The sequence below is a fragment of the Salmo salar genome, chromosome ssa13 (genome assembly GCF_905237065.1).
Source record: "Salmo salar chromosome ssa13, Ssal_v3.1, whole genome shotgun sequence".
Classification (NCBI taxonomy): domain Eukaryota; kingdom Metazoa; phylum Chordata; class Actinopteri; order Salmoniformes; family Salmonidae; genus Salmo; species Salmo salar.
The window spans coordinates 42,895,526-42,915,342 of NC_059454.1; the positions used below are offsets into that span (position 1 = coordinate 42,895,526).

The window sequence follows — 19,817 nt, forward strand, 5'->3', positions numbered from 1 at the left end:
GAGAACCCAGAACATAGGATGGGGCCAATTGAGTCCATCATATTCTGTGTATTACAGCAATAACATACATATTCTACAACACAACAGCTCATCACCCCCCCAAAAAATCACTGAGTGTTTAATAGTTGAGATAACATTTTTTGTTAGCTCCACAATATGAATCTATTCATGAAAAAGTTATTCCCTGGTTTATTTGTTACTGGCCGAAAGCTGTTGCTGTGGTAATACTGTGCCAGATATCATGAATAAACTCATTATTGAGGACATCCTAAAAATACAGCTGATTCAGGTAGCCTATTTCAACGCAGAAGAACTTATATACAGCCAGGTCCAGTACCTGACCGTACTTCGTTATAGTATTGCACTTTTGTGTGTGTGTGTGTGTGTGTGTGTGTGTGTGTGTGTGTGTGTGTGTGTGTGTGTGTGTGTGTGTATGCCCCTGTGTCTACACGTTTGGGGTGTGTGTATATGTGTGTATGTGTGTGTGTGTGTGTGTGTGTGTGTGTGTGTGTGTGTGTGTGTGTGTGTGTGTGTGTGTGTGCCCCTGTGTCTACACGTTTGGGGTGTGTGTATGTGTGTGTGTGTGTGTGTGTGTGTGTGTGTGTGTGTGTGTGTGTGTGTGTTCGCAGGTCCTGTGTCCTGTCATGGCTTCTCTTTAAATATTTAACACCTCAAGCTGTGTGAAGATGTGTAGGGGGGAGGGAGGGAGAAGGGGATGAAATAAATGAATACCTGCCCCCCCTTTGCCCCTCCTTGCCTCGGGGTCTGTCTGTCTGGAAAATCACGAGAGCGAAAGAGACAGAGAGACGGACAAAGTGTGAAGAAGGGATTTAGAATCAGAGAGAAACGGAGTGAGAGGATTCGACGATGGAGAGAAAGACGGACAGTGAACAGGTTTCACTCACCAGGCAGTGAGAGCAAAGAGAGAGAGAGACGGCGCGATTAGGGGGTCAACTGGCAGGACAAAATAGGAGAGGAGGGTTACGGACACGGAAAATGTTGTGGATTGGGTGGAGGAAGAGAGGAGAGGAGGAGGAAAAGAGGGGGGGATGGACACGGGACCACATGGGATGGGGGCAACAGTAATTCAGGGACCCCCTGTGGAGTAAATTATTTATCACCTTCTCCTTCCTGTCGCGTCAATTTGCCCCAAATTCACCCAAATTCATAATTCATATTCACCAGCGGCGTTCGGTTCACAATGTATTTGGTTTGGTCCCCAGACCCGGACCTATACTCTACCTGCCTCCATCTCTCTCCCAGTCTGTCTGGCAGGGGTACATTTGCCCCAAATTCATCCACATAAATAGTTCATATTCACCATATATTTGGTTTAGTGCTAGACCGATCGCCTGTACTGTACTTGCCACTCTCCTATCTGTCTGTCTGTTTCTCTCGCCCTCTCCCCCTCTCTCCCCCTCTCTCTGGCAGGGTCATGTTTATTACATGAGACTGTTGCAGTGAGGCTACTCTCAGAGCTCTCCGCCTGATGAAAATAATACTTGTATCACCTTGCTACCTGTGTCTACTCCTTCCGTGGCATGGCAGAAATGATGGTTACTACTACGGTGTCATGTCTTACTGTGTGTGTGACACAGGAGGCTGCTGAGGGGAGGACGGCTCATAATAATGGCCGGAGTGGAGCGAACGGAATGGCATCAAACACATGGAAACCACGGAAACCATGCGTCCGATGCATTTGATTCTATTCCACGTATTACGCTCTAGCTGTTACCACGAGCCCGTCCTCCACAATTAAGGTGCCACCAACCTCCTGTGGTGTGTGTGTGTGTGTGTGTGTGTGTGTGCGTGCGTGTAGCACTAACGAAATATAACATTAATGGAGCAGATCTACTCCAAGGTTTTTGGATGAGGATTGTGGACCAAAATGGCACCCGATTCCTTTAACAGTGCACTACTTTTGGCCAGGGCCCATATGGCTCTGGTCAAAAGTAGTGCACTGTGTGCTAGGGAATAGGGTGCCATATGGGACAGACCCTATCTGTTCTTCGGGTCGAGCACTACAGTAGAGCCTGTCAAAGAGAGAGGAGTGCCAATTTCCTTGTCAGCTTTTTAACAATCTTCCTCTCCTTCTTCCTCTTCTACCACTATCAACCCTCCAGATACGTGACACTAGGCTTGAAAGGTTTTTATTTTCACCCCCCCCTTGCTTTCACAATACAATTCTCACCCCTCCATCCATCTCTCCATCCTCTGTCTATATTCAACACTTTGCTCTGACCCTTCCATCTCTCCATCCTCTAATACACTCCTCTGACCAAATTGCCTTGGACAAAACTGATTCCTTCAATATCATCCAACTTTATTGGAAAGGGGGTTTCTTTACAACATGAAGAACCGACTCCAATATCTCTTTAATATGCCTGTGCTTTCCGCTGCATTTAAAGGGCAATATAACATATGGCTGAAGAACAGCAGGTTTGACAGTTAAATGTAAATGAAAGGTTCCAAGAAAAAAAGAACACACTCTAAATGACGTATAGAAGCTTATCTAGAAATAGACCGGCCAACAGTCATGTAGATAAATAACACGGTTAGAAGCTCAACACACATTCAGTTGGCCTTCCAGTTGCTGCTGTTGGATGTCATACAGCATGATTATATACACTCTCTCTCCTCTAACTATCTCCCTCCCCCCTCTCTCATTTTCCCAATCCCTCTCTCCCCTCTAAAAGCCTGTACCCCCTCTCCCTCCGGCTTGTCAGGGTTAAGGGCTAATACAGGAGTGACAAAAAAGCTGGAGAAAATAAAGGTTGTCAGGTGGGACCCACTTCAGCCCACTCCACCCACTCCTTCCATGTTGTCATGACAACGGGGTCTCTCTCCACATAGCAACAGCATCCCCCCCCCCCCCCTCCTGACTCCACATAGAAATTCAGTTATTCATACACACGTACGGACAACCAACATACTCCCTCCCGGTTAGCAGTTATCACTCATAGTCACATGTACACACACACACACACACACACACACACACACACACACTCTTTCAGTCTCTTTTACCTCTCCCCAACTCGCTCCGACTTTCTTTCTTTCGTTCTCTCTCTCGCTGTCTCTCACCCTCCATCCTATAGTCTATACTGTCTGTCTTTACTGCAGAGAGGGGGAGCTATTGCCGGCTGGTTTGTTTACTTATTGATGTTTCCCCCTCAAGACAATATAGGGGGAGCAGAGGAATGGAGAGAATAAAAGAAGGGATGAATAATTAAAGTGAAGGAGTGGACTCCTTTAGAGAACAGTGGGCTTCAGAAAGGAGGAGAGGAGAGGAGGATGAAAGGAGGGGGAGGAGAGAGGAAAGGAGAAGGGTAGAGGAGAGTAGGGTTGTACATGTGGATGGGGTGGATGAGGAGAGGAGAGGAGAGGAGAGGAGATACATGTTGAGCACGGCCTGATGGGAGAGAAGAAGAAAGGAAAGGAACAAGGGAAGAAATAAAAGAGAAAGAAGAAAAAACCCATCTAGAAACAAGTCAATTCATCAAACAACCAAGAAATGTTGAAAAAAAAGAAAAATAAAGAAAAATCTATAAATCCTAAATAAATCATGTTTCAAAAGTCATTAGATTGCATAAAAGACCTGGGTTGACTGTACTAGTGTCTATCATGTTCCCTCAATGTATCTTTATGTATTAGCTAGTGTATCATGTCTCTCTGTGTCTTCATGTCTTTGTGTGTCTCTCTTCATCAGTATACACGGAGTGTACAAAACATTAAGAACAGCTTCCTAATATTGAGTCGCACTCCCCCTTTTTTACCCTCAGGACAGCCTCACACTGTATATAGACTTTCTCTTTTTTCTATTGTATTATTGACTGTACGTTTGTTTATCCCATATGTAGCTCTGTGTTGTTGTTTGTGTCGCACTGCTTTGCTTTATCTTGGCCAGGTCGCAGTTGTAAATGAGAACTTGAACAATCCATGTCTCAATTGTCTCAAGGCTTCAAAATCCATCTTTAAACTATCTCCCCCCGTTCATCTACACCGACTGAAGTGGATTTAGCAGGTGACATCGATAAGGGATCATAGATTTCACCTGGATTCACCTGGTCAGTCAGTCATGGATGTTTTGTACACTCTATGTATGTGTTAACTGTGTAGTGTGACTCCATGTCATATAGTGCATCTTAATCCCTAGACGTGTCTCTGAGTAGGCCTGGTGCGTATCAGCAGATCAGCCATCAACGTGTCAGTCAGCTAGTCACCGGGTCAGACAATCCTCTGGTCAGATAATGCAGAATTCTATAGATGGACACCGACATCCCTTGATCTCTGGTAGCCCTGTTAGTCGTACACTTTGGCTCAAACGGACTGGAATGTACTGGTAAGACTATCGGTCTGGGCTCTAGAGTGATAATTGACCACGTGACAGGCCAAAAGGTGACATTTGGCGGTAGTCGGGAAGGATGAGGTAGTTATAATAAGATCGTCAGGGGACAGGCAAATTGTTGTGCTTATCAAAACTGAGGAAGAGCTTAATAAACATGCATGGAAACACTGTGATTAAAATGCATGGGATGTGGAGGCAAAATAAAAAGCTGTCAAGGCATGGAACAAACCAGCCATTTACAGCCGGGGGGTCTCGTTAGTGTCATCATCAGAGAGACGCTCTGCCGGCGTCGCAAATGGCACCATATCCCCTAGATAGTGCACTTCTTTTGACTAGCGCCCTACGGGCCCGGGTTAAAAGTAGCACCCTCTGTAGGAAATAGGGTGCCATTTGGGACGTACACGCTGCCGTAGGACACGCTCTCCTAATTGCAGACTGACACACCCTAGCTGCCATGGAGATGAGGCACAACACACATGCGCGCACACACACACACGCGCTCGCACACACTCTGCAAAACATGAATCCAGAAAGCACATCCAGACTAAATGGCTGCTCATATGATCGGACCGGGAAACTAATCTACATGACCTGCATAATGAATGGGATAAAATACAACGAGCCAGGTAGACTAGTGCAGTACATACACAGGATTAAATAGGGAATATGTAAAGCTCCATACAACAGAGATAGTACGGCCCATAATAAGGTGTAGAGATACATTATGTACTGTGGAGGCCATACAGAAACCCGTAACGAGCGGTGGAGACAGGCCATTAATATGTGCAGTCATAGGCCAGGAAGTACAGCACAGAGAGATGGTGGCATACAGAACATCCAACCCATCCAGTAGCCAATAACAAGCCGTAATGAGACCTACAGATAGGCCAGGACCGAGGTGGGTGGCACACTGAACAAAACAGGCCTCATCCTAACGCCTGGGCCTTTGTCAACATTAGCCTGGGTAAATAGGAGCAATCATGACATTATGAAATTAAGCAGAAAACCCATTACCAGTGACCTTCTCTCTCCCTCTCTCTCCCCTTCCTTCACTCTTTCTCTACCTCACTCTACTTCTCCTCCTACTGACGCTCCCCCCTCTCCCTTTCTCTCGCTCATCCACCCTCTACTCTCCTTCTGTCTCTCCCTACCTCCCCCTCTCTTCCTCCCCGGTCGGAGCAAACAGCCTAGTTGTTTGTCTGGTTCAGATGGTAACCATGACCTTCAATTCTGTTTTTGATTCCATTCTTAAAAAAGACACACACACCCATTGTTTGTTGAGACACAGGGTTGGGGGGGAGTTGAACAACAACACAGGGTTGGGGTGGGGGGTTGAACAACAACACAGGGTTGGGGGGGGATTGAACAACAACACAGGGTTGGGGGGGGTGAACAACAACACAGGGTTGGGGGGGTGAACAACAACACAGGGTTGGGGGGGGTGAACAACAACACAGGGTTGGGGGGGGTGAACAACAACACAGGGTTGGGGGGGGGGGTTGAACAACAACACAGGGTTGGGGGGGGGGGTTGATCCCCGTGTGTCTCTGTCCAATCCCTCCGTCTCTCAGAGTGAGAGAACATGAAGAGATTGGAGGACTACCCACGAGAGGAGAGAAAAGGCTATGGGAGGAGAGGACAGAAGGAGAAGAGCGAGGGAGGAGAGGAGGAGAAGAGGGAGGGCTGAGAGGAGGAGCTAAAGGTAGAATCAGTAGACAGAGTGTCTGTCAGAGTAGGCCAGGGAGAATAGCTGACATCGGCTTCACCGTATCTCACAGCGTTAGTACTGACACCAGCTGGACAGACAGCACAACAGTGGGAGAGAAGGAACAACGCTAAACCAACCAACCAGACACCGAAACCATAAATAACACTGTCATTTACAGATGAGCTCTTGCATAGCATGACATGAATGCGTTATAGACATGCTATGGATATATTCCATTACCCTTTAATAATGTGGTTTGGACCTGTGACGATACGTTCATGAAATGCTTATAGATGTGTAATGAATAGATGCGTCGTGGATATATAGTCAAGGTAAATTGTTACCATACTCACACAGAATACCATAGAAAACATTAAAGACCCGAAGAACAGGAGCTGGAAGAGCAGTAACCAACATCACCACGAGATGAAGGACCTGTTACCTATATTGAACTCATTTAGCTGAGAATTGGGGTTACAGCGCTGAGCAGTGAGAACAGGCCGTGAGAACAACTAGCATTGTATAGTGTGAGTGTGTGTACGTGTAGGTTGCATGGTGTGTGTGTGTCCCCAGGGTTAGGTGATAAGTGGCCCGTGGCGTGGAACAGAACACACAGCTGCCACCGCCACCACCTGGTGTGACACGCAAGGCGCGCGCACACACACACACACACACACACACACACACACACACACACACACACACACACACACACACACACACACACACACACACACACACACACACACACACACACACACACACGTTTCCACAGGGACCACCGCCACGCCAGACACGCCCTGAGGAGAGGACTAGGCAGTGTGACGGATGATGTCACCCCTTAAGACTGTGACCTGTAGCCTTTAACCCCATACACACAACAGGTCAGCCATCTGAGACACTCTGAGACACCAAGGTCACGTAAGGCCGCCCAGCTGCCCCGTAATCACATCACCCATATAGAGGCAGACCAACTATCAGCAGCAACACTGGGGTGATGGGAGGGGGGTTTGGTTTCTCGAGGAATATCTGCAGGATTCTCTTGCAAATGATATCTAATCCCAGTGGGACTAAACCTTATAGTGTAAAGGTTAAATAGAAAAATAATTGATGTAATCATGCATTTTGATCATTCTTTTCTTACCTTTAGAGAGTTAGACATTTTGGGGGGGAAATTTATTCAGTGTGAATTTTTTTTTTGTGCTTCGTATGACCTTGAAACTGCTCTATTTCACACAGCTCATTGTCAAGCATACGCTTCCCCTCCAGCTTAACTCTTGGACGATCGTACGTTGGTAACATTTGCAAGGTCTAGCTAGATTAGACATAATCGCAGTCAATTCCCCCTCAACCACCACATGGAAATGAGCTGTAGGCAGGACAAGGTCAGGAGGAGGAGAGCTTTTCTGTAACATTTGCATGGAGGCTCAGTGGCCAAACTACCAGGAAAATGACATGCACGGACAGGCACGCACGGAGACGCAAGCCGTGCGGCGCATGGGCATGCCCGTCTATCTGACACACATACGCATACTCGCGCGCACGGACGTGCACCAAGGTATGCAGGCACACACAGGAGACGACTCAACATAAATGATTACATGATCACATGATTGCAATCCCTGTTTATATACCTGGATAAGTAGAGACACAAAATGGAAGGGATACTTATCAGGGAAGATTCATAGGACCAAAAAATCCCCCACCCTTCCTTAAACTACAATTTAAAATTACACTCATTACAGTAGCTCCAGAAAAATTACCCTATATAATATGATTATTTCAAAGAACAAATCTCCATCCTGCCTTTAATAGTCTCTAGAATGACATTAGCTAAAGTAATCCCAGAAAACCTACAACCATATCATATTAAGCCAATAAACCCTTTCCCATCATCCTACCTTTCAAAATGTCTAGAATCGCAGTTTTTTGTAGTTCCACTCAGAAAACCTACAACCATATTCCATATATACAGTATATTTCCAGAAATCACATTAGACCAATAAACCCAACAGGAGTGTCACGTCCTGACCAGTAAAGGGGTTATTTGTTCTTATAGTTTGGTCAGGACGTGGCAGGGGGTATTTGTTTTATGTGGTTCAGGGTGTGTTTGTGTATGTGTTCATGTAGAGGGGGTATTTAGTTTATATGGTTCGGGGTGGTTGTGTATGTAGAGGGGTATTTGATTTATTAGTCCAGGGTTTTGGTTATTGTTCTATGTTAGTTTATTTCTATGTTCAGTCTAGTCGTTTGTATTTCTATGTTTAGCTAATTGGTGTTGGGGCCTTCAGTTGGAGGCAGCTGTCTATCGTTGCCTCTGATTGAAGGTCCTATAAATAGGTATGTGTTTGTCATGGGATTTTGTGGGAGATTGTTTCTTGTTTTGCTGTGTGCCTGTCGAGACTGTCTAGTTCGTTTGTGTTTGTATACGTTGTTTGTGTTTTTCCTTCTTCACTAATAAAAAGAAGATGAGTGTACATTTTCCCGCTGCGTTTTGGTCTACACCCTACGACACCCGTGACAAGAAGGATATCTAGAAAAGCTGCTCTGGCTTGACTTTCATCATCATCACATAGCGATTAACCAGGTCAGACAGATAGTACTTGTCCTCTGCTAGCCCCATTGACTTTGTTAAAAGTTGCACTAGCAGCACTTAGTGCTTCTGATCTAATCTCATAGACACGCCTGGTGGGATTAGAGAGGAAAGGAGGAGATATACCTCCACTTACAGATGTAGAAATACGGATCAAATTAAGATCCGACGGCAGGAAAATAATCCTGCAGCAAGAGGAAATATTCATTATTATGTGGATTATAATTCATTACATTTTTTTTGTAGGGTTTGATAATTTTTTTCTTAAGGGAAATTAAGTCTGACATTTCAAAGTGGAAATGTCAAACTTCAGAAGCCTTTTTAAACCTCAAACACACTACACGCTTTACATTTCCTGCATTGCAGGAAAGTTTTCCAGCAACAGGGCAATCAAATTAAGATCCTACATCTGTTCAGGCAGTCTATTGAGAGAAAGATGGAGGGAGGATGGGAGGGAGGGAGAGAGAGAGATGGGTGGAAAGTACAATGTGTGCGAGCGTATGCGTGCCTATGTGTGTGTGTGACGGCTCAGAGGAGAACGCCCCACCAGAACTATTGCCTCTCTCCTCTCATTCATCTTCATCTGCACCACAGAATATTACGCTACAGCCTCCCGAGTGGCGCAGTGGTCTAAGGCACTGCATCACATTGCTAGCTGTGACACTATAGATTCTGGGTTTCGAGTCCAGGCTCTGTCGCAGCCGGCCGCGACCGGGAGACCCATGGGGCGATGCACAATTGGCCCAGCGTCGTCCGGGTTAGGGGAGGGTTTGGCCGGCAGGGATGTCCCTGTCCCATCGCGCACTAGCGACTCCTGTGGCGGGCTGGGCGCGGTGCACGCTGACACTGATGCCAGGTATACAGTGTTTCCTCCGACACATTGGTGCGGCTGGCTTCCGGGTTAGGTGGGCATTGTGTCAAGAAGCAGTGCGGGCTTGGTTGGGTTGTGTTTGAGGATGCACAGCTCTCGACCTTCGGCTCTCCCGAGTCCGTACGGGAGTTGCAGCGATGAGACAAGACTAACTACCAATTGGATACCACAAAATTGGGGAGAAAACAGGGGTAAAAAAATATATATATATATAGTTGAAGTCGGAAGTTTACATACACCTTAGCCAAATACATTTAAACTCAGTTTTTCACAATTCTTGACATTTAATCCGAGTAAATATTCCTTGTTTTACCTTGACTTTGTTGTCCTTAAGCCGTTTTGCCACAACTTTGGAAGTACGCTTGGGGTCATTGTTCATTTGGAAGACCCATTTGCGACCAAGCTTTAACTCCCTGACTGATGTCTTGAGATGTTGCTTCAATATATCCACATAATTTTCCTACCTCATGATGCCATCTATTTTGTGAAGTGCACCAGTCCCTCCTGCAGCAAAGCACCCCCACAACATGATGCTGGCCCCCCCTGTGCTTCACGGTTGGGATGATGTTCTTCGGCTTGCAAGCCTCTCCCTTTTTACTCCAAACATAACAGTTCCATTTTTGTTTCATCAGACCAGAGGACATTTCTCCAAAAAGTATGATCTTCGTCGCCGTGTGCAGTTGCAAACCGTAGTCTGGCTTTTTTATGCCGGTTTTGGAGCAGTGGCTTCTTCCTTGCTGAGCGGCCTTTCAGGTTATGTCGATATAGGACTCGTTTTACTGTGGATAGAGATACTTTTGTACCCGTTTCCTCCAGCATCTTCACAAGGTCCTTTCCTGTTGTTCTGGGATTGATTTGCACTTTTCGACAGAACGCGTCTCCTTCCTAAGCCGTATGACGGCTGCGTGGTCCCATGGTGTTTATACTTGCGTACTATTGTTTGTACAGATGAAAGTGGTACCTTCAGGCGTTTGGAAATTGCTCCCGAGGATGAACCAGACTTGTGGAGGTCTACAATTTTTTTCTGAGGTCTTGGCTGATTTCTTTTGATTTTCCCATGATGTCAAGCAAAGAGGCACTGAGTTTGAAGGTATACCTTCAAATACATCCACAGGTACACCTCCAATTGACTCAAATGATGTCAATTAGCCTATCAGAAGCTTCTAAAGCCATGACATAATTTCCCAAGCTGTTTAAAGGCAAAGTCATAGTCTATGTAAACTTCTGACCCAGTGGAATTGTGATGCAGTGAATTATAAGTGAAATAATCTGTCTGTAAACAATTGTTGGAAAAATTACTTGTGTCATGCACAAAGTAATGTCCTAACCGACTTGCCAAAGCTATAGTTTGTTAACAAGAAATTTGTGGAGTGGTTGAAAAACGAGTTTTAATGACTCCAACCTAAGTGTACTGTATGTAAACTTCCAACTTCAGCTGTAAATATATTTAAGAATATTACATTGCCTCTCAGTTTTTTTTCCCCAGCACAAAATACAACCCCCCACATGCGCGCAAACACACGCCACTAAACCGACGTTAGATCATGTGGTTTGAGTTATTGTCTGACAGCTGAAGTTGGTTTAAGGGGATTTGCCTGCCATTCAAATGCTTTTCAGAGAGAATAAAAGAGGAGGCAGGTAGTTTGCATGGTGGTGAACTGAACTAGCTAGGCTGCAGGGCTAGGATCAGGATGATGCTGTTAACTGGTTGGTAAGCATGGGAGTGTGTGTTGACTTAAAGGGCTGGTGGAGATCTGTAGCGCACCATCGTATGACTCATTCTGTTTGTTTTAGTGTGTGTGTGAGTATGTGTGCAACTGTCAGTGTTCATTTCTGCACTGTGTACCAATGCAAGGAATCAATACCGCCCTCCCCTTTTCTCACCCCGTCATCACCATGGCAACCCCTTGACTCAAGCCACAGCATGCAGCAATATTTCACCCTTCCCCCGATCCATCCCCCACTCCGAATCTCTCTCCGTTAACTCCCTCTCGTTCGTCTCGCTCTACTTCTTCTTTCTACCTTCATCTCTCATCGCCTCCATCTCCCTCACTCTTCTTCTCCATCTCAGTCTCCTCCCGCTCCTCTCTAATATCTGTCTTCATGTTATCTGGAGTTGAGAGATCTCCTTTTTCTCATGTCTGACATTTTCCCCATCTGCTGTACATCTCCTATTTGCTCTCTGTCGCTCTCTCAGCATAATTTCCCCTCTCACTCACTCCCGCCCTCACTGCAAAGCTCACTCACTCCTTGCTTCAACTCCTACAGCGAGCCACTCCCTCTCTCCTTCTCTACGCCGCTCCAGCCTTCCCACCATCTCTCTCTCTCTCTCTCTCTCTCCCTTCCTCCATCTCTTCTTGTCTGTAGAGCCCGTGGAACAGCATGTGGTATTCCACGGTACATTCCATCTTCATTAAGACCAGAGAACAGCTGATTCAGAGCTTTAATCACAGGTAACATCATATTAACCCCAACCATCCACCCCTATCAAGCTTCTCTCACACCATCCATCCAGGCAATTACAGACAATTCATTTCCACAGCACACAGCAAATTTGTGATCGGAATTTTAACAACCACATGGTTAAATGTAACACTTTCTTTGAAATTATACGTGACCATTTCAAATAGTGTTAAAGTAGAATTTTTCAAAGTGTTGATAAACTAACACCCCCGGAGTGTTGGGTCCCTAACACCGTGGGTGTTGCAAATTCCGACTTAAATGGACACTTTATTAGAGCTGATGCTGTAACACTTTCTCAGTGTTAGGGAATAACATATGTAGTGTTAGTATTTATTAGAGTATAACGTCTTATTTGCATATTTCCCAGGGTGCCTTTCGAGTGAATGTTTGAGTAACCCGTCCATGACTGTGTTTGTAAGTGACAGAGACGAGGGCTGCGTTTCAGACACACCCTCCTCCTCTTACCCTTGGGGGAATCCCCGTGGCCATCTTCGTCGTTGGTCCAAACGATTAGCCAAGCAAGGCAAGTTGGCAATGTGAGACCCTCAACCCTTGTTTTTGACAGAGTTTGCGAGTGTACAATTATGTCCACTCCTGTCAGCTACAACTTTAAACCAACATTAATATGGGGAAGTCAACATACAAGTGTAAGCACAAACTAATGTAAATCATTTCGAAATGGTGCTACTAATTAAGTTTTGTTTGGTTAGCTGTTGGAAAAAAAACTTTCCCTGACACACATTGTAATTTTCGATTTCCCTGATATAGTAGGATGGCTAGCATTCGATGTCTGCGGAGGCGTTGTCTTCTAGCCAAGATATGAAATCCAATCAGAATTGACCGTAGAGCATATAAGGCACACGCAACAGTTCCACGATGACTGAAAACACAACTGTGGTATGAACGAGTGACACATTTCCGGGCAAGAGCGGTACATTTCAAATGAAATCATTCTTCCCTCGCCCCCTTGCCCTGCAAGTGTACACTCGTCAGACGTCATGATACGTCATCAGAAGTGTCCACTTCATTTGAGGGCCGAGGGGAGAGGGTGTGCCTTTTAAGTGTTTGGACCGCAGCCGTGGTTGTTGCATTCATAAACGTTCGGTCCTGAAGCCTTCACCAACTGACTGCCGAAGTGAATGTGTTTGAATTAAAAGCAAAACCTTTATGACCGTGCATTGTACATTTCATGAGGCCTTTAGTTAGGACCTAGTCTTCCCCCAACATTGTGGTCTGAAAATCCTGGCCCGTGGGCCATTATCAGACCTGCAAGTCACAATATGCTGGCTTGTGAAGTAATATTTGCTATTGGAATCCAGCCATAACTTTTTATCACCCCACAATCTGCATCCAGAATGACTGCTTTGGTGAAGAACTCATCAAACAAGACTACCTAAACCATATCAACTGGAACAACCATTTCAGTAACGGGTACAATAATCAATCAATCAAATTTATTTATAAAGCCCTTTTTACATCAGCAGATGTCACAAAGTGCTATACAGAAACTCAGCCTAAAACCCCAAACAGCAAGCAATGCAGATGTAGAAGCACGGATTAGTTTACAATTGAATTGGTTTAGAATTTTTTATTTATCTTGGATCAAATAATCGATGTGCATGCAGAAACATAGATATTAAAACAAACTGTTCTAAAAATCAACCTGCAACAAAGCATGCTGGGAAATATAATAATGAGGACCCTCCCACGGAAATAAACTCAACACAGTTCAGTAACAACACCAGCAAGCGGTGCTGATTCCCCTGTGATTCAAATGACTCTTCATCTACTCACTGCAGGCGGCGTCAATTTCAATCCCACTGGTGTTGACCCCACTGGAATCAACACTCAACACTTTTCACCTCAACACCGAGGTGCTGAGGTTGCTTCGTAGGTGGCCTCATACATGCGTGCGGAAGTGTGTATATCTATGCATGCGCCCGTGTGTGTGTCAACACAACCTCAGCTTCAGCCTATAACTCCCATAATATCTGTTATCGTTCTCGTCATCAACCACAGTAAGTGATGAGCGCCGCAGCAAATTCAATCATTAACAGTAGAGACCGCTGAGGGGAGTCTATTTGAGGCGAAGCAGTCTTGTCCTTTCCACAGTGTTAGACCGAGTCCCAAGTGGCCCCCTATTCCCTTCATAGTGATAATCTCTGGTCAAAAGTAGTGAATAGGGGGCCATTTGGAACGCAGCCTTAGACTGGGCCCCCCAAAGACACTGTGTTATCTTCACACAGCAGCACTGCCTTGGTCCAGGGAGGGCGGCGGGCAAATCCCTGTCCGTGTGTGTTCAAATCCCCCCTCTGTTCACCTCCACCACAACATTAGCTACAGCTCACGTCACTGTTGTTGTGAGGATCAAGGACGTGACATTTCGCTTCACTCACACCTATTTCAATAAAGCCAGTCAGTAGAGCAGCGAGTGAAAGGCGGAAAACGGAATCAACAGACAAAACCTGTTCCACCATGTCCATCTGTCTGCAATTCTAGTTGTCCTGTGTGTGCGCTTGTGTGTGTGTCTTTTTTTACTTTAGACAGACAGTGAAGGGATCTAGAGAGTATCTTTAGCCTGTCCCATGTGTATACAGTGAATAAGCAGAGTAGGGATTTCAGGCTCACTCTTATCATTTTCAGTGTGCGGTGTGTGGCTGCCTGGGCTAGTCTCTCTATCCCTCCTACCCTCGTTGCCTCTCTCTCTCAGAATCACGCCGGACAGAGAGAGAGAGAGGACAGAGAGAGAGAGGACAAAGAGAGAGAGAGCGGACAGAGAGAGAGGACAGAGAGAGAGAGAGGACAGAGAGAGAGGACAGAGAGAGGACAAAGAGAGAGAGAGCGGACAGAGAGAGAGAGGACAGAGAGAGAAAGGACAGAGAGAGAGACGACAGAGAGAGAGGATAGAGAAAGAGACGACAGAGAGAGAGGACAGAGAGAGAGACGACAGAGAGAGGACAGAGAGAGAGGCGACAGAGAGAGAGGCGACAGAGAGAGAGAGAGAGAGAGAGGACATGGAGAGGACAGAGCGAAAGAGGACAGAGTGAGAGAGAGGACCAAGCGAGAGAGAGAGGACAGAGAGAGAGGCGACAGAGAGAGAGGACAGAGAGAGAGGCGACAGAGAGAGGACAGAGAGAGAGGCGACAGAGAGAGACAGAGAGAGAGCGAAAGAGGACAGAGTGAGAGAGAGGACCGAGCGAGAGAGAGAGAGGACAGAGCGAGAGAAGAAAAAGAGAAAGAACGAGAGAAAGAATCGATACTGACCTTTCGCTGAGGCTAGAAGACTAGTTGATGAGCCTGAGATGAGGAGTTCTGCCGACAAGGTCTGACACTGTTCATTCATACACACACACACACACACACACACACACACACACACACACACACACACACACACACACACACACACACACACACACACACACACACACACACAGGGTGAAAGGGCAGATGGGTAGAAAGCGTACACCACCATAAAAGCACTCTGTAATGGCTGCTAACTCAATTGAATATGTCCTGATTAGCTGTAATGTAGCTCTAACCATGTTAACCATGCTGGTTAGGAGGAGTAGAGTACAGGAGAAGGGGTCAGCAAGCACTGCCAGGAGACAGCTAACATGTGTCCAGTCATCACAATGTCAATAACAAGGGGCAGTGGAATAGGGACAGGATTTCTTCCTGATCACGACTAGGGCTAGTTATACCCAATCAGCCAGAGATATTTCCTGTTCAGGTTTATAGTCAAGAAAAAGCTAACAGAAAAACTGTCTCCAGGCATTACGACAATAAAAATTATTGACTACTTTTCCACCACGAAAGGAAAACTCCACCCAGTGGTCATCTTTTTGGTACTTGTTTCATTAGTCCATTGTTGATATAGTCCCAAAATGTATTGCATGTCAGAAATCAAGTTTTGCATCATCTGATGCTGCGTTTTGCATCATACAGGCCAGATGTCTGTATTTTGAAAGTTACATATCTTGAAAACTTGATTGCTGACATGGCAAAATAAACTGGGGCTATATCAACAATGGACTAATGAAACAAATACCAAAAGATCGTTTTTGGATGGAGTTTCCCTTGAAGTGCAGGTCGCCAGATTTTTCACCTAGTCAGCTTGGGATTTGAACTTGCGACCCTTTGGTTACTGGACCAACGCTCTTAACTGCTAGGCTACCTGCCGCTTGTTGTCTAGTGCACCACAGGCTGATAAAGACACCATTCACACTGTCCATAAAGAAAACACACGGTCACACTGTCTCTTAGCGAGGGAGGGAGGGAGGGAGGGAGGGAGGGAGGGAGGGAGGGAGGGAGGACAGACAGACAGACAGACAGACACATGCAAAGAAAAGGGAAATATTGATGTATCATTAGTTGAGTCACTACAGTATGTTGTCTTATCTCCTAGTGCTGTGCTGTGTTTCTGTTGCTCAGTAATTAGTGTCATAGTGTAATTGTGTATACAGCCAGAACGGAAGCAGGTGAGCTGGGTAGCATTAGGAGCTGTGTCTGTGTGTTTAGATGCCAGGTGTGTCTCAGCCTTCTGCTCTGCCTCTCTGTGCTCTGTGACATTTCCATCGCTGCAGGCATCTCTCTCCCTCGACTCCCACCTGTCTGCTTTGTGTTCTCTCTCCCCCTCTTCTTTTCTCTGCATATCCCACCACATCGACTCCCCATCTCTTCCCCCGCTCTCCCTCCCTCTCTGTATCCCACCAGCCACCACATTGTCTCCCCATCTCCAGCCCACGCACTTTCCACTCTCTCTCTCCTCTGTTTTGTCAGGCCCTGAGCGGATCACTTCCTAATAACCCAGTCCACACTGCTAAAAGGTTACTGGGTAATGGAGTTTCCGTTCTTTAGTTCCTCTCCTCCACCCTCCTCTCCCACTCCTTGCCCCACCCCAGCCATGGCTGAGTTAATTAACACAGTGACTCCTCTCCCCCTGTCTTCCCCTCCTCACCCCCACCGCCTGTAAACCCACCCCCAGCCCTGTAGTTAACACTCCTCCCCCTGTCTCCCCTCTCCATAACCCCGGCAGCCCTGTAGCCTGGGGGTCACCCGGTTACTTAACTCTGTAATTACCTCATTAGGCTCGTTAGTATTGGCTGGGGCCTCTGTCTATTCTCTCCTCCTCTGATGGCTTTGTCTACCCCTCCTCTCCCTCATCATCTCCCATCTGCTCCTGAATTTTAGTCTCATTGGCTTCCTCTCCCCTGCCCTCCTCCACTGTCCTCTCCTCTGAAATGAAAACGTTCCCAGACCCCCTACAGTTTCCCCAGTTCCCTGTATCCATGCCTTTCAATGTCTTCCTACAGTTCTTGTTCCCTCCATCTCCTCTCCATCTCCTCTCCTCCCTCTTCTTGCTTTCCTCTCCTCTGCCTTCTTCTCCTCTCCTCTCCTCTCCTCTCCTCTCCTCTCCTCTCCTCTCCTCTCCTCTCCTCTCCTCTCCTCTCCTCTCCTCTCCTCTCCTCTCCTCTCCTCTCACTGCATTCCCTCCAGTATACAGTTAACTTTTCACCTTGCTACAGTTCAGGAGTGAGTGAGTGGACTACAAATCTAGACTCTGTCGCTCCACTTAAGTGAGACGGCATCATCCAGGCATTACCCCAGCTCCTTGCTTCCTCGTAACGTTTGTCAAACAAGAGTTACTTCTTAGCCAAAAGTTTGCACACAAATATGAAGTCCAGTTATCGTTCCTTCCCGCTGCATGATGAAGTTTGATGTTGATATAAACAGACAGTTTAATAGGTGACTACACACACAGCAGTGGTGGCAAGGGTACGGGACACACACACCCACACACAGCTTCATAGGAGGATACACACTGCCTCATTATTTCAGCTTCAGCACTGTTTCTTACTTCTACACGCCCAATTGAACTCGCTCTCATCCTTCAGTCTGAAGGCTCTGCAATGCACACACACACACACACACACACACACACACACACACACACACACACACACACACCCCGCTGACCCCAGGTAGCAGTGCAGCCTGAGGTACTGTATGGTAGCTATCTGACCTCATTCACTCTGGCATTTACTGTACAGTAAATGAAGCAGGAGAAGACGAGAGAGAAGCAATATAAATTATCTCTGTTAGAGTGTATTACATAAATTCAAATGCAGTGCACTTGCCTGGCATGTTATAGACGTAATGCACAGTGCTCAATGTGCTCAGTTGGCATGCTATAATTAACTGGATAATGTATGTCTATATTGCGGTGAACATGGCATGTTGGAGTGTATTACATAAACTGCACTTGGGATGCTCTAGACCTAGGATGGAGTTACACACACACACACTTTTCCAGTGGTTGTAAAGGGAAGTGGAGGTAGGATAGGATAGTTGTTCATAGTTAAGGTGGGTGGTCCGACACGGCCCAGCGTACACCAGCAGCCACTCCCTATAGCATTAGAAATGAACCACCGTAGTACCACGCATGTCGAACTGTAATGGACGCAAAATATATTCAACTGTCTCTGTCTCCGTCTCCAGAATGACAGCTGAAGAGGCTGACTGACTAACTTCCTGCAAGCTTTCCATCTCCACCTCTACTCCACCCTCGCTCTCCATCTCCTCTCCTCTCTCTCTCTCAACTCAAAAGACAGTAGGACAAGCACCAGAATGCACGAGCAGCCTTTCAGTCACAAAACAAAGAAAAACTGTACGACCTGTTGTATCAACAGGAAACGTTTCAACGTCAAATAGAACAGGCATGACTGTTGTCATTCTCTCCCCCTCTGCTCCCCTCTCTTTCGTCTCGTCGTGCGCTACCCCCCCTGTGCGCTACCCCCCCGTGCAGTATTCGGGGGTGGGTGGGATAGATGTAAGAGCGTTTTATCAACATGGAATTTTTAACAGTACTGTCAAATAGAATAGATGCCGAGGTTGCCATTCTCTGTCTCGCTCTCTCTCTCTCTCGCTCTCTCTCTCTTTCATCATTATCTCATATATGTATATATATATCTCCGCCCCCCGTCCCCCTCTGTCTCCTCCTGGGTGGCTGGTATAATGGGACTGGCACAGTAGGTGAGATTAAATTAGCACCCGCGTATAGGGATTATGCACACTATACAACTGATCCCCTCCTCCGCCACCTAATCCAAGCCTAATGAATATATCATGGCTGACATGCACACAGACAGACACTTGGAAGGAACATATTATGGCTCTCACACACACACACTGACAGGAGCAAAGTGGCCCTCTTACCCTCCTCCTGTAGTCATAGGATACAGACAGAGACGCTAGGGTGTACTGTGTGTACTACAATCACAAGACTGGACGTTACGCGCTTATTTATGGAGTTACATTTTCTAATTCAATGAGAATGTGAGCTATATCCATTCCACTTGTTCCTACTTTTAGGTTCAATGGAATGTGAGACGAGAAAGTCTGGCAACGTGAGACTCCAGTAGGTTCAATAAAACAAGAGACGACAAGCTACTTAACTTCAATTGAAATTCATGATGATTCGACACCGTGGCATTCAATGATCCTTTGAACGAGAATCATTTGTGTCAGTCATTTGATAGGTCAGTCATTCAATGCCAAGCAGTCATGTTCCATAAATTACACTGTTCCAATCTCCCAGTGAGCTCCAGACAGCCAAGTCCCCTAACTTGTCTCCCAGAGCCTCAGCACAACCCACAGATCTGGGATCAGTTTTGTATTTTAGATTATAATGAATACGAGGGGGTACCTGATCCTAGAACAGCTCTGCCACTGAAACTTTTACAACCCACTACTGTACAATCAAACACATTCATTGATAAAGCCCTATTTTACATCAGCAAAAGCGTCAGCAAAATGCTTATACACTTCCCTT

General features: G+C 46.2%; 1 protein-coding gene across 7 annotated transcripts in view; it reads right to left on the bottom strand.

Moving 5' to 3' along the window:
• l1cama (L1 cell adhesion molecule, paralog a) overlaps positions 1–19,817 on the bottom strand; it is a 79,447-nt gene that overhangs the window by 47,864 nt on the left and 11,766 nt on the right. The window contains exon 2 of one of the 7 annotated variants that reach the window (XM_014135828.2): positions 15,248–15,314. The exons of the other annotated variants lie outside the window; for them this stretch is intronic. The gene's annotated coding sequence lies outside the window, so the exon portion shown is untranslated. The remainder of the gene's footprint in view (positions 1–15,247; positions 15,315–19,817) is intronic. 7 annotated transcript variants of the gene reach the window in all.